This window comes from Rattus norvegicus, chromosome 1 (assembly GCF_021556685.1).
Source record: "Rattus norvegicus strain SHRSP/BbbUtx chromosome 1, alternate assembly SHRSP_T2T, whole genome shotgun sequence".
NCBI classification, from domain to species: domain Eukaryota; kingdom Metazoa; phylum Chordata; class Mammalia; order Rodentia; family Muridae; genus Rattus; species Rattus norvegicus.
Window position 1 is genome coordinate 190391481 of NC_141534.1, and position 15760 is coordinate 190407240.

Below are 15760 nucleotides of genomic sequence, written 5' to 3' on the forward strand. Positions count from 1 at the left end.
GTACACATGTGTATTTGGGGGATGGGGAACTTTACAAGCATGGAGCTGGGGATCTAACTCAATTGGCAGAGTGCTGGCCCAGCATGAATGCTGGTGTTGTGTTCAACCCCAGAACTCAGGGGGTAAAAGGATCAGAAGTTTAAGGTCATCTCTAGCTGCATAGTGAATTAAAGGCCATCCTGTTCTATATGAGAGTCTTGTCTCAACAAAATATCAATAAGGGACTGGAGAGATGGTTTAGTGATTAAGAGGAGGAACTGCGGATTCCAGAGTACCAAAGTGCAATTCTCAGCACCTACACAATGGCTCACAACCACCTATCACCACATCTCTGAGGGACCCAACACCTGCAGACATCTGCGCTCACGCACACATGGCCACACGCAGACACACGTGCATACACATAATTTAACATAATCGGTTTGGTTTGGTTTTGTTTGAGACACGATCTATCTACACAGCTCTGGCTATGCGGAAACTCACTCTGTAGACCAAGCTGGCCTCAAACCCACAGAGATCCGCTTTCCTCTACCTCCCAAATACTTGTATTGGTTGGGGATTTAGCTCAGTGGTAGAGCGCTTGCCTAGCAAGCGCAAGGCCCTGGGTTCGGTCCCCAGCTCCAAAAAAAAAAAAAAAAAAAAAAAAAAATTGTATCAAAGGCATGTGCCGCCATGACTGGCTGGAATTTTTTATTTAAACATAAACAACAAACAAACACACAAACATGGTGCAGTGGATAAAGATGTTGTTGCCAAACCTAGCTCCTGAGGTCAATTCTGGGAACACTGGGAGAAGGTCAATTCTGGGAACACTGGGAGAAGAGAACAACTGACTCTTGCAAGATGTCCTCCAACTTCAGTTGTAGACACCCCCCACACACACACACACACACAATTAACTAAAAACACGACATACATGCACATAAAGCTTGCAAGCTGGAGTTTTGATGGATGGACATGGCCGTGGATTGCTGTTACACAATACACAGCCTTCGGTCTGTAGAATCAGAGAGAACATGGCTGACCACATTAAGCTCCTCCTCCACATAAACAGGATAAAACGCACAGGAAATGACCAACAGTTGTTGGGTGTTAAAGCCAACTGGGAATGCAACTGTGAGAGGTCGACTCAGTGTCTAACCAGTTCATCTCATCCAGGACTTGAAGCTGTCAACGATGGCCCCATGCACCTCCTGATAGTCCCCAGCACAGTGTTTGGGAATGACGCAAAACAAAGGAAGGACAAGAAGAAAAGGGGGGATGGTTAAAGGGAATGTGTTCCCCAAAAGTTCTAGTGTTGAAAACTTAATCCTCAAAGTCACATATTAATGGTGTCTAGTAGTAGGTCCTTGGGGACTACCATTAGGTCAGATCCTGAGGATGGGATCCCATAGTGGCATCAGTAGCTTTGTAAGAAGGGGAAACTTGGGTTCTGTCTCACCGTGTTATGCTTCTGCGTGTAATGACCTCAAGACCCTCAGCTGGTCTCAGCGGCGCACTCTTGGATTCCCCTGGCCCCAGAACCATGAGCTAATCAAACCTCCACTTCTTATGAAGGACCTTGTCTCCAGCATTTTCCAGACTCACTGTCCACGGGGAAAAAAGAGAGAGAGGGACTCTTACACTTTGAAGGACACTCAGTGCGGAGTGTCAGCCCCCAGAAAATATTTCTTACGTACCTATTGTAATCCAGAACTTCCAGTCGTAGAAACGGAATAATAACCAAGGAAGAATCTACTATAGGACTCACATTCCAGAGTCCATAGATGGTATAGAGTAGTACAGGAGGACGTTTCTAGATTTCCAAAAGGAGGAAACTAAGGCTGGGTGAAGCGTGCATGTGCTGGGCCACAGGACTTTGCAAACAGCAACATGGGGATTTGATTTTGGTCTGTCTGACCAACGGAAGAGCCAGAGGCAGTACAGTGAGGGATGGCGTGCTCCCATTGGCCCAATAAACCCCAAAGAGTCACCCCAAGCTAGGCATGATGGGTCACACCTCTAAGTACAGCACTAGGGCAGGAGGAGACCATGGTTTAAGTCAGCCTGGGTACATAGCAAGTTCCAAAAGGGGAGGGGAGGATTCCTCCTAAAGTCCAAAGTCTCAGGTTCTAGGGAGGACTTGGGGGCCTTTATTTAGCATCTCCCAGACCCTAAGTGTGTGCCAAGCAGCTAGCCCTTGTGATAACTCAGTCTCAGGCTAATTGCAGGTAAATTCTGATAGATCACCAGAAGTGTGTTCCTACGATAGCTATTCCTCTGCAAAATTAAACGAAGAACAACTACCCCACCGAGATTTCAAGTAGCACATCAGTTGATATGGGTAAAATTCTTATAAAAGTTTCCAAAACACAGCCATCACCCAGAAACTGTACTTGCTTCAACTTCTGCAGAAAGGGACAGGAGCAGGGTTGACAATTGGGTTGTGCTGACTTCCAATGAAGTCATTCACCCTCTGGCAGATCTCCATCTTCCTAGTCAAGGGATAAAGTCTGAATGGGAGCAGAAATATTCTGGGGGAGTGGGTGTGACATCCTGAGTGGATTTGTAAAGAGATCTTTGCCAGGCTCCTCTGGAAAACATACCAGAAACAGGAGACAGGATTATCGAGAGTTGAACTTTGGGGTTAGCCTGCCCTCTAGTGGTCAAATGAAAAAACAGCGGGGAAGTTAAGAGCAGATCAAGGGTAAACAAAAGGATAAGTTTGTTTATCCACTTATTCAGTGGGTGGTTTTTGAGTCCTGGAGGTATTGAGCATGGCTGTTTTAAGTGGTAGAGTTGGGGTTTTATGCCCAATCTGCTTGATTCCAGAGATCTCTTGTTTATCCGCACAGCACAATGCCTTCAAGAAACCATCATATTTAATCCATAGAGATGGCCAGTTGAAAAAAGGCCAGCACAAGTAGGCCTGGAATAACACAAACACATTATAATTCTCTTTTCCTTTTCAAACCTGGAAACTGCTGTTCAAGGGCCTGGCACTGAATATTTGACCATGCATTCGATGTGTGTTTCTCAGTCACAAGACCCTCTGAGACTGTTGAGTTTGTGTACAAATTTCCACCACCTGCTTCCCGTTCCAATGATCGCTTCATATGGACACTACAAACGCCAGCTTGTTTTAGGGTGGCTGGTCTTCCCATCTGCCCAAAACTTCAGCAAACCCTGAGAGGCTGGAGCCTTACTCCCCATACCCCACAACAGAGCTTTGTCAGTGGCTAAGACCGCACCTACCTCGCACTAACCGAAACACAGACAGCCCAGCTTACAACAGCCACCCTCGGATTCCTGCGCATCAAGATGGATGATGCCAAAATGATCCTCACACAACAGAAACTGTATTTGAGGGGCTAGAGAGATGGCTCAGAGGTTAAGAGCATTGGCTGCCCTTCCAGAGGTCCTGAGTTCAATTCCCAGCAACCACAGGGTGGCTCGTAACCATCTGTGATGGGATCTTGTGCCCTCTTCTGACCTGCAGGCATGCATGCAAACAATAATAAATAAATCCTTTAAAAAAAAAAAAAAAAGAGGGGCTGGGGATTTAGCTCAGTGGTAGAGCGCTTACCTAGGAAGCGCAAGGCCCTGGGTTCGGTCCCCAGCTCCGAAAAAAAGAACCAAAAAAAAAAAAAAAAAAAGGAAGGAAGGAAGGGAGAGAGGCGAGAGACAGAGAGAGAGAGAGAGAGAGAGAGAGAGAGAGAGAGAGAGAGAGAGAGACTGTATTTGAGATTTTTGAACTCTTTCCCAAGATAACAAAATATGCAGCATGAGGCTCGATCCTGACACTAGGCAGAAGCAGGAAGCCATAGCTCTCCTCGGCTCCATGCTTCTGAAGGTAATAACCAATGCTCGACGATATCATGAGCTGCTGGGCTTTGGTGTTCAGCTTAGGGAGGGCTCGTTGGCATTTAACCCCACTGATAGGTGGGATGCTAGTCAAAAATAAGGGACGGCAGGGCAGCCATCTGTTTCCTGCCTGGGAAACCACTTAAAAGACCTGAATGTCAGTATGCCGGTCTGTCTGTGTTTTCTGAGACAAGTGGCACAGTGAGTGATCCGTTACAAGCAGACAACACTAGTCCCTTTACAAGGGCAGATGGTGCCCCCTGTGTCTGGACTGCGTGAGGAGGAGCCTTGTAGCAAGATTCCTCCAGCACTAAAGAGAAAATCCTGGGGGCTAGAAAGATGGCTCGTTCATTAAGAGCACTTCTGGGAGACCCGAATTCGATTCTTGGCACTTGCCTTGTGGCTGATAGTCCAAAACTCCAGTTCCGGGGGGGATCTGATGCCCTCTTCTGGCCTTCTGGGGCACTGCACACACTTGGTGCACAGGCAGCAAAATACCCAGGCACATCGGAATGAAAATAAGTCTTTGAAATAAGGAGAGAGAAAATCCTGTTTTACAACCTTTTAAAAGGCCAGCCTAACGCTAAGAGGGGAAGAAAACTGCAACACGCTGGAGGCTGAATTGAGAAAGGAGACAGAATGGCTGCTCCCTTAATGAGCTACTTTCTTTACATGCCCTAAAGCCCCTACTCTTAGGCAGTTGCCCACAGTCACCACTGAGCATGTTAGAGTAGGGAGGGGGATTAAGTACTTTAGCAAAGTGCCTAATAGAAGCTGCATACAGGAGAAACACGTAGGTTTGGAGCATGGGCTACTTGCCCTGTAGCAATTACAACTTTCTCACATCTAGATGGATCAGGAAAAGGAGGCCAGCCAGAAGCAGGGGTAGCCTGCAAACCTCAGGGCCCACCCAGTGATCCACTTCCTGTAGCTCAGCCCGCCTCATAGGTTTACATAACTGCTGAGATCTGCCTGGCTTTGGGATCAACCTAACCAGAGGGATGGGGAAATGAAGATGTGTGTGGGTGACATATGCACAGAAATGCTGGGGTGGGCTGGGTTTGCACTCTGATGGAGATGTACCAGCAGCCCAGAAACTCACCCCATTTATTATACGCAGTGGGGGGAGGAGGGCTGGGTAATCTTGGTAGGTGGGTCTCTGTAGAGCAGTCCCAGGCTGCTGTCATCCAGGAAGAGGAAGCTGTGGTTGGTATTCTTCACACAGAGGGAGGGGTCTGCAACATGGCTGCACTCATGCCAATAACACTCATTCACTCGGGCTTTCAGCCACTCTCCACATACAACTCCCTACCAAGATGAACAGCGCCACCATGAGGGGGCCAAATGTTCAAACACAGAAGCCTCTGGGGGACATTTTAGCCAGAAGTAAGAACATTGAAAAGCAGGCAGGTTTCAAGTGCTACAGTAGACAAACTCTAAGCTCCGTGTAGCTGTGTTTAAGCACTGACTTACCTCACGTAGATTTAAAATAACCCAGCACTGGTCTCTCAATGAGCAATGACGATCCCCAAGCTGGTCATAACTACTGCAGGGCCAAAGATGGATCAATGCAGAGGCCTTAAACTGGCCACAAAGATAAAGGGCAAATGGAAGACAGTAAGTGCAGTTAGAGAGCATTCCCTGGCCAAAGCTAACAACACAGAAAGATAAATGGATGGTATTCAATGGTGCAATTCCTGCCTGGCCACAGAGCTAAGAGGTATGCTGACAACCGTAAAAGAAATAGAGTTTGTTATTATTTCTCCCTGTCTTAGATTCATCCTACATGCTTGCACACGCCGAGCAACTCCAGCTGGCTACGGGCTAAATCAAAGGACATCAAAGTTAAATCTTTCCCCTTTGTTAGCTAGAAAGGGTGAAGTCTAGGACTTTCATGCCCCAGACTCTAGAGTAAAGGGCAATTTTGGGTTCCTTTTAGTTCTCCCTGGGCTCCTGGTTCTGTTCTTTTTCCTTTGTTTGTTTGTTTGTTGACATCCAAAGTAGCTCAGGCTGGCCTTGGCTTTGTTATGTACTTGAGGATGATGTTGAATTCCTGATTCTCTCACTTCTGCCTCTCTAGGATGGGCTAAGCCTACAGGCATCCCCACCATGCCAAACCTTAATCTTCTCACTTCTTTCTGTCCCTCTTCTATCTCTTTCCCGATAGTGTCCTTATCCCAGCACGCAGGATAGTCTCTAATTTCAGCAAATTTCTTTTACATCCCTTTTTTTCCCTTAAATCCATTTTTAAGTTCTTTATTAGTGTGACCAAGAACCTACAAAGGGAATCCTGTGCCCTAGTAACATACAACCATTCACTTTTAATTTGTATTTTGAGATTAAGTCTAGACTAAGTTGTCTACACTACCCTTGAACTCAATTTGAAGCTCAGACCTTGAATTTATGATCCTCCTGCCTCGGCCTCCAGAAAATGTTGATTATATGAAATCTATTGGCTATAATTTCAGGTCTATATCACCAGGTCAGGCCTCAGACCCCACACTGCTCTAACCACTCTACCGTGTCCCTTATCCCTGAAATCGAGGCCTGTAGCTTTCTCTATAAAGTTACACACACACTTGGTTTCTGGACAAGAATACAGGTGCCAACAGTTCATTTAGGAAGTGACCCTGAAAGGCACTAGGAGACTAAGGGGGGCACATGAAGGGCATGTTCTAGTGCTGATTCAACAGAACACCGGAGCCCGGGACACTTCAGCAACAGAGACACTCTCACAGTTCTGAGACCTGGAAGCCCAAGAACCAGCCAAAGGACTGGTTTTTTTTTCCCCCCAATGCCTCTTGGCATGTGACAGAGACTCCCCTGCCGCCCTTCCAACATCTGTGTCCCAGTCTCTTCTGAGGAGAGCAGTCCAGCAGGCTTAGGACACACCCTAACAGACTTGTATTTTTAACTCAATTACATCTTCCAAACCCCTAATTCCAAACACAGTTGCATTCGGAAGTAGTAGGTTTTGACATGTGGTCTTCGTGGAACCTAATTTAGTCATAAGAGAAAGTAAGAGGTGGGAGGAGGGACACCTTTACTACGCAGGTGACTGCTATGAGTCGCTGAGTGTCACCCCCTGGGAGATCCGGACAGCCTTTGAAAGCTTCTGTCCTCCCACATTCTGAAAGGTGAGGGTGGGTGTTTGTCTTTCACTCCCATCCATATTGCTAGTGTCTGACCCCAGGGCTTCCACCTCTGTTGATCTAAGAGAAAGAGTCCCATTCAAAAGATGAAGGGAGGGCAAACAGGGGGGAAGGGGGAATTTGGGATGTGAATAAATAAAATAATTAATTAAAAAAGATGAAGCCACTCTCACCCATTCCCCCTAGATCTGATTCTTATGGCTCCCGGCTCCAGCCCAGTTGTGAACTGTTTCCACAGCTGACCTCAAAACCCTCTGTCTACCGATTGTCTGTGTCAATGAATGACAGGTCAAGTCAGAGTGCGTGCATCTGAGCTTGGGTAGCTTTTGGCTTTCTCGTTCATCAGCCTAGACCTCCATAGTAGGAGCAATTTCACTGTTAAACCTGCTGGCTCAGGCTTTCAGCAGCCAGGACTCTGGATGCAAGTAGCAGAGGCTCAGTAGAAATTAGGGATAAAAGGAAGGCCATTTACAGCCTCCAGGGGTGTGTTTGAACTATGTACTTTGGGGATCTATCTGTTAAATATGTGTGGAGGTTGGGGGTATAGTGCTGTTGGTAAAGGGTTTATCTAGCATGCACACAGCCCCGGGTTCAACCTTTATCACCATATGGTGGCACACAGCTGTAATGGATCTTGGCACCCAGAAGGTGGAGGCAGGAGGATGAAAAGTGAAAGGTCATCAAAGGCGCTCTAGCTGCATTACGTTGCTATGTGCTGAGGGAAGGGATTATTCCAACCGATACAGTCAGGTCACCGCCCATCGGTGAGCACAGTAAGGACAGAGACCTGAGCAGGAACTGAAGCAGACATTGTAGAAAGAGCACCGCTTCCTGGCTCATTCTCAGCCTGGCTCCTATGCACCTGCCGTCAGATTAAGTTGCCCACATCAATCACCAATCAAGGTTGCCTCTCACAGCCATGGCCACAGGCCAATCTTATCCAGGTAATTCTACAGCTGAGGTTCCTTCCTCCCAGGTGACTCTGTGTTATGTCAACTTCACAATAAACACCACTGAGCACCCTCATCTACTTTGTAAGTTTGAGGCCAACCGAGGCTACAAGTGACCCTGTCTTGGCATTAAAAACGAGAATAGGAAAAATAAACTTGTCCTAAAAAAAATCATAGCTCCAATTCTGTCTCGCGTGCTGGACAAACTATCACTAAATTGTTATCTCCGATGTCCCTGAACCCCACCACCACCGCCTTGAGGAATTGGGAGAACTAAGTCGCCCTGACTGGTGGCTGTGTCACCTTGAATTCAATCTGTAACACAGTCAGGCCTTGAACTTGCTTCGTCCTCCTGGGTAGCTTGGATAACAGGCCTGGACCACCAGGCCCAGCTCTCTCAGCTGCTCTTGAAGGTAGTTTCATGCTAAGAAGCGACACAAGCAACCATGTCCACTACCTATACGCACCTCTGTCAGTAAGAATGCTTTTGGAGCCTGGCAGCTGAAAACATGGCTCAACAGAGCCCGAGGTGGAGTCCAGAAGTGGACTTCATTGACTCACCAACCCAAGGTCAACCTCCCTGCCACCCCCTCCTTCCCTTCACGGCATCAGCACGACCCTCAGTTCAGCACTTGGTGCACAAAACAGCTTTTCCAGAAACCCCCGGTAAGACTTTCTTTGCAGCTCCTTGACCAAAACTGGTGTCAACCCATCCATCTTGGAGCCAATCACTACCAAGGGGAGTGGGTTATTGTGCGTTATTATTATTACTGACTTGGACTGATACTCTAGGTGATATGAATGTTAGGGCCACAGGAGGGCATCTTATGTCTTTCAAAGCCTTCCCACTGCAACCCACAACAAGCAATGTAGTATATGCCAGGCATGATGGTGGATCCTTGGAGTTCCAGAACTTAGCAGGCTAAGGCAGAGGGATTGTGAGTGTGTGTGTGTGTGTGTGTGTGTGTGTGTGTGTGTAAGGCTAGTGTAAACTACATAGCTACAAATAGCAATTTTTTTTCTTTATAAAAAGAAGGGAAATGCAATTTACCTTGTGATTCTTTGCGCACTCATGGATATTTATGAGTAATTAATATAGAAGGAATAGATTGTGTAGCATAAGAAGATAAAAAGTAGATACACCCTGGAGCCTCCTCCTGTTACCTCCTAAGAGTGTGCTGTTTCCTTCTTCTTCTTCTTCTTCTTCTTCTTCTTCTTCTTCTTCTTCTTCTTCTTCTTCTTCTTCTTCTTCTTCCTCTTCTTCTTCTTCTTTTTCTTCTTCTTCTTCTTCTTCTTCTTCTTCTCCTCCTCCTCCTTCTTCTTCTTCTTCTTCCTCTTCTTCTTCTTCTTTTTCTTTTTCTTCTTCTTCTTCTTCTTCTTCTTCTTCTTCTTCTTCTTCTTCTTCTTCTTCTTCTTCTTCTCCTTCTTCTTCTTCTTCTTCTTCTTCCTCTTCTTCTTCTTCTACTACTACTACTACTACTACCTTGTGTCTTAAAGGATTTGTCATTAAACACATGAGTTGACCATAAGACCAAAATGTTTGCAGAGCAGAAGCCTCTTGTGACTAAACAGTGGGAGTCAAGGTGACCACACAGTTGACTTTTAATAAGTTGCAGATCCCTTAGTGCTAAGATGTAAACTGTTTCAGCAAGACAATGGCTCTCAAGGTAAAAGCACTTGTCATCTGGGCCTAACAACCTGAGGTTCATCCCCAGTTCAAGGAGGAAGGAGAGGCCAAATTCATGAAAGTCACTCTCTGAATCCTACATGCACACACACTGTGGCATGTGTGTGTGCCCGAGTATGCATCACACAATACACACACACACACACACACACACACACACACAGGTGCATCATCATTATCATCAAATGAAAAATTGCAAAGGAATAAACAAAACCAATAACTACTATTTAAAAGATTTATTTTATATTTGTGTATTTGGTGTTTCCATGACAGTGTGTGTGTGTGTGTGTGTGTGTGTGTGTGTGTGTGTGTGTGTGCGCGTGTGTACTTCCTATGCTCAGGTACCTGTGGAGGCCAGAAGAGGGTGTGGGGTCATTTGGAGCTAGACAACAGGTGTTGTGAGCCTCCCGTGTGAGTCCTGGGAATAAATCTTCAGGTCCTCTGGAAAAGCAGCATGTGCCCTTAACTGCTGAGCCATTTCTCCTGCCCCAGTGGCAAAGTGTTAAGAAGGAAAATATCTTGGTAAGACCTCAGGATCAGCTCAGTACCCAGCAGTCTTCGAGCACTACAGCAAGCTCACCTGTTTATTGAATGTTTTTATTGTGTTGTTTGTTTGTGGGGTTGGTTTTCCAAGAGAGGTTTTTTTTTTTTCTCTGTATAACCCTGAACTCACTCTGTATACCAGACCACCTCACCTGGCTACTATTGTGTATATTTTATTATTTACTGCATGCACAAGGAGGAGCACATATGTAGGCATCTTTTGTTTGTCTGAATTCATTCATTCATTCATTCATTTGGTGGTTTGGGTTTTGGGTTTTGGTTGGTGTTTTGTTTTGTTTTTGCTTGTATGTACATATGTGTGCCTGCAGAAATCAGAAGAGGGGCCCCTAGAACTGCAGTTATGGATGGTTGTGAACCAAACTCAGGTCCTCTGGAAAAGCAGCACTTGCTCTTAACCAATAGCCATCTTGCCCCAGAAGTTCCTTTTGAATGGATGGCTCTCTAGTTACCAAGCACAAAAGCCTCTGGTTCACTGGGTGACTGACTTCAGCTCACAAGTTGGGAGTCCTGAGCTGAGTGACAGTTCCCAAAATCCCAATATGTGGGTATGATAGCCATTGTCTAGATTCTAAACCAGGCAATCAAGGCCACTCTTGCCGAACACCCTGGCTTTTCACTTGGAAGGTGACCAAAATAGGACAGAGGGGCTTGGCCTTGGTTTTCATATTGCATCTGCCCTCTTTGCTGTTTTAATCCTTGACTCCAAGTCTACTACTCGGCTCTGTGTATAGACATGTTAATCAATTTGCTAGTTAATTTATTTGTCTCATGCATACTAGCCTGTCCTAGAACTTGAACTGAGGATGATCTTGAACTCCTGAACTTCAGGAGGCATAGAGATCTTTGAGCTCACAGATAAGCACTAGGAACCTGGAATGTTAAGAGCACAGGGTTGTTCCTTCAAAGGAAGGACTGCAATAGCTGTTTCCTCCCAGAAGGTTGGAGTAGACATGGTTTCTAGCCTGGTGATCTTTGTACCATCTGTGTGTCCAGAGACTTTTCTGGCACTGGATCCTCCCCCAGTCCCTTATTATAAATTTGTTTTTCACAGTCAATCTAGAGAACCTAGCTGTGTGGACATTACAAAGAGTTTCCATGGAGTCACTCTGTTCCTCAAGGAGATTTCTGTATGCTTTGTTATACAAGTGAGATTGAGTTCCTTATCACCAGAATAGTTTTCACCAAATTGTGCTGTTCTTAAATATGCAGAAAATAAACCACTTAGAGCCAGGCTCCCGAAATTTGCACCAGCACTGGCCATGAAGTCGTGTTAAAGTAAACTGCCTTCTTGCCTCCCTCAGCTCTTCACTCTGCTAGCCATGAAGGTCGCAGACACACACATGCATACACACGCGCGCGCACACACACACACACACACACAAAGCCTGATCCTCCTGTTTTCACCTCCCAACCACAGGAATTACTAGAGGCATGCACCCCTGCACATAGTTTATGCGGTGACAGAAGTGGAACCCAAGGCTTCGTGCATGGTAGACAAGTGCTCTGAAACTGATCCGTGTGCCCAGCGTGCTAATCACTTTTAAATATGTTTTGTTCAAGACCATACCACAGCAGAAACTTGATTTACTGTCTGTTGGAGCTAGTATGTGTTTCTTGTATCCCACCCTTGTGTTTTTTCTAATAAAATGAAAGACTGCATTCCTGCCTGTATCCCCAGGCCTGTGGGGGGGAGAAAGCAAGCTCACTGGGGCCTTGCCGACTGCTGGCCTAGCCCAGTATTCCATGAGAGATGCTGTCCCAAAGGAATAAGAGTTAGAGCAGGACATCTGATGTCCTCCTGTGGCCTCCTTACATACACACAGGGGTAAGCACCCACACATGCATGTGCACATACACTACACACTCATAGTCAAACACTCACACGCGAACACACTCCAAAGATACTGACTCTGGGATCAAATATGTCCTGAGTAATGATGTACTGTCAGGTGACTTTGCTGTTACATGAGCGGCATAGAATGTGCTTAGACAAACTAAAATGGCTACAGCATCATAAAGCGGGATACTTTCACGGTATCACTATATATTTGATTCCATCATTTTGCACTAGAGCTGTCGTTATCTATCTTCCCCTAATAAGACTTACTCTATCTGTAATATCTATTGCTGGTTTTGCTCTATAGTGAGTTGTGTTTTCTAATGTATTTAGATTATCCATTGATTTTAATTGCTGAATTGTCTAATGGGTTGCTTCATAATTTGGAAAGCATTTCACTAAGACAACTGCATTAGAAGAGGCTTTTATATGGTTCCAGCAAATAATCCCAGGCTGATTCTTGTTGGCACAGTGTTTCTACACCTGAAGTATTACAGTGACTCTAATTCGCCAGGCTGGGCTCACACAATTAATCCTGGAAGCAGGGGGCTGTGTTCAATACCCCTCACAGCAGCTTCCTGGGGTAGGAGTCAAGAAGGAGTAGCCCTTCATCCAAACACTTTCATCCACTAGAACAGCTGAAGGTGGACGGAGCCAAGCCCCTACTGTTGATGACATCGTGCACTTCAGGCACAGGATGCAGACCATTCTAGCTGGATTTGGCCTGAAAGTCCTCTCCCTACTGACAAGCTTTCATTACAGTAGAAGGTGCTATGCAAGCTTCCAAAGGGTGAGAGCAGTCAACAGTGCTACCCGACCGTGAATCCTTCTCCTTATACCCACCGATCAATGTGGTTCTCAGCTCTCTTTGCAGCAGATGGAGACCACCACAGAAAACTACAAGTGACCAAAATGAAACAACTGATGGTGCTGTGCCCAGCTCCTGCACTTAAGGCTTGGGTGGTATTACAGTAGAGGTGGGGAGAGAGATAATAAGGCCCAGAGGACCAGGAATTTTCCTGGGAGATTGTGTCTACTAGAAACAAGGGTGAAGCTACACCCACTATGCTGCCGATGCTGCCGCCGCAGTAGGGCTGCCTGAACTTTTCAAGCAATAACAAAGCTAATAGACATGCTAATGTGGAAGGCGGCCATATCCAGGAGCCCCACCCCTACATAAAGAGCTTACAGGAAGCTGATTAGTAATCAGGTGAGGGAGGAAGAATTTGTCTTCCCGGAGGATGAGCCCCTCACTGGTGATTCAGCACCGAGCTGGCAGCCCTGGGGTCATAAATTTACAAGCAGCACTAAATGATCTCAGCAGGTTTTATTTATATATGTATGTACTTATACATCTGTGTAACCATAATAGTAATAAAGAAACCATTTATTTGAGACAGAATAAGGGGGAGACATAGGAGAAGCTGGAGAGAGGGAAAAATGGAAGGCGTTTGAAGGAGGAAAGAAAAAGAAGAAAAGGATGTAATTAAACTATCAAGAAAAAAAGAGTTGAAAATGCTACTCCCCTCTGTCTAAATTCCAGGCTCTAACTTCTGCTGAGTGTATTAATTACCTCTACCTGCCAGGGATTTATCCAGCCATCTACATACCTGTCGGACTCTCCAAACGTCACTGCCTGTGTTCCCACCTGACCTGTCCCTCCTTCTCCTTCCTGAGTGGACTTGTAGGGAGTCCCTCACATCATAGGAATGTTGGACCGCAGCTGTTTAGACCAATTCAAACTTCAAATTATCCCTTCTCCTAATGCAATGTAATTTGATTCTAGAAAGTTCTTAAGGCATCACTACATGTATTAATTAGTTAGGGTTCTCTAGAGGAACAGAAGTGTGTGTGTGTGTGTGTGTGTGTGTGTGTGTGTGTGTGTGTGTGTGTGTGTGTGTTAGAGTAGTTTACTGTGATCCACCCAACAATTGCTGTCTATCAACAGAAACTCAGTCATTGTTCGGACCACACACAGTTTGATAACTCAGCTGATCTTCAGTAAATGCCGGAATCCCAAAGCAGTAGCCTCTCATGCCAGTGAAAGAATGGACTTTCTAGTGAGAGTAAGGGCAATCAGAACAAAAGACAGAACTTCCTTCTCCCATGTCCTTTGTTTAGGCTGCCACCAGAAGCTGTGGCCTAGATTCAAGGTAGAGCTTCCCAGCTCAAAAGATCCAGATTCAAAGTGAGGAGTCTTTCCACTTCAAATGATTTAATTAGGAAAGAAAAAGAAAAGTCTGCTGAAGTCAAGCTAACAGCCTTTATAGTAGAGTGTGCTTACCTCTGCTGTCTTTTGGTCCCTGGCTTCAGCTGTGGTAGTGCTTAAGAGCCCTTACCCACTTCCTTTTCTTTATGAGTACATTTCCTTTACGACTACATTTCCCAGCCTCCCTTGTAGTTAGGAGTAGCCATGTTACTAGGTCTTGCCAGCAGAACCGAGGGTAAAGGAGGCATCGTTTCCAGTACTGGCCCAGGGCAACTTCCTCTGTGTTAGCTTCCATTTTCTTTCTAGATCTAACAGCTGATTAGAACAAAGTTCCTGGACAGAGAACAGAGTCTCAAAACAGGAAGGAGGTTCTGTCAGCACAGACTACTGTAATAAAATAATAAAAAGTGGGTGCCTTTAGTAATAGACGTTTGTTTTCTCATAGTCTGGAGATTAAAAGTCCAAGGTTAAGGTGACTGAAATCAGTTTTTGGTGAAGACTTTTGTCTGTTTGTTTTGTTTGTTTTTAAAAAAGAGGTTCTCACTACATAGCCCTGGCTGATCTGAAACTCACTATGTAGACCAGGCTGACCTTGAACTCAGAAATGTGAGGTCTACTCTCCTCTGCCTCCTGAGTACTAGGATTAAATGCATGTGCTTCCATCCCTGATGAAGGACACTGTTCTTATCTGACAGGTTTCACATCTCATATGGCTAGAATAAATGATAGGGAACACTTGAAACACCCCTAACTTCATCATGAGGGCTTCCACATATGCATGACTGGACAGGGACAACTCATTTTACAGCGAAGACTCTGACCCTTTGCACTGTGCTATGATGTGAGATTTTTATTGTTACAGCAGAATTGTGTCTTAACGGATGCATCAGTCCAATATCAACTCCTGTTCCCTCATAGCACGAAATGATGTCCACCAAGTCAACAACTCTAAAATGTCCTGGATACAAAAAATGACACCTTATCAAATGCCCTGCTGTCCTCTGCAGTCTATCCCCTGTCACCCTTTGCAGGATAAGTAAACTGCATCACTCCCTGAAGCCGAACCTTCCATGCCCACCTTTTGCTCTTGGAGAGTCTCAGAAGCTATCCACAAAGACTCTGACGTGAAGATTCGGTGACTGCTCCGGCAGCTGGGTTCCTCCCAGTTACCATCAGAAATGAGAATCCAAGCATCCCGTTAACTTGACACAGACAGTTAATACATATTCACAGTCCTGCACAGAGCAGTGCTAACTCCACTGCTCTGTGTCACTGTTGTTCCAAGGTCTTACAACCTTGGTCTTCTGGACAGCCAACAGGGTGTTACTCAGACTCATTGTACCCATGGCTCCTGGAACTGTAAAACTTGAGAAAGAAGTGGGAAACCACCGAGATTCTGGGTACTTTGGAGTAGAAGATAACACAAGCCCCTGACACATCGATGATGCTTTCCTTCTAGCCCAGTGGTTAGAGACACTTGCTCCAAGGAAAGAATACAGAATATCGCATGTCTGTTTC

General features: G+C 45.6%; 1 protein-coding gene across 11 annotated transcripts in view; it reads right to left on the reverse strand.

Moving 5' to 3' along the window:
• LOC134485175 (uncharacterized) overlaps positions 1-14411 on the reverse strand; it is a 174726-nt gene extending 160315 nt beyond the window's left edge. For 2 of the 11 annotated variants that reach the window (XR_015652484.1, XR_015652489.1), the window contains exons 1-4: positions 14318-14385; positions 5317-5427; positions 4240-4367; positions 1442-1586 (exon numbers count right to left, since the gene is read on the reverse strand). The gene's annotated coding sequence lies outside the window, so the exon portion shown is untranslated. Of the gene's footprint in view, positions 1-1441; positions 1587-4239; positions 4368-5316; positions 5428-14317 lie in introns of all 11 variants that reach the window. The other 9 variants (XR_015652485.1, XR_015652486.1, XR_015652487.1 and 6 more) reach the window with 8 other exon arrangements.
• Positions 14412-15760: the final 1349 nt, after the last annotated feature.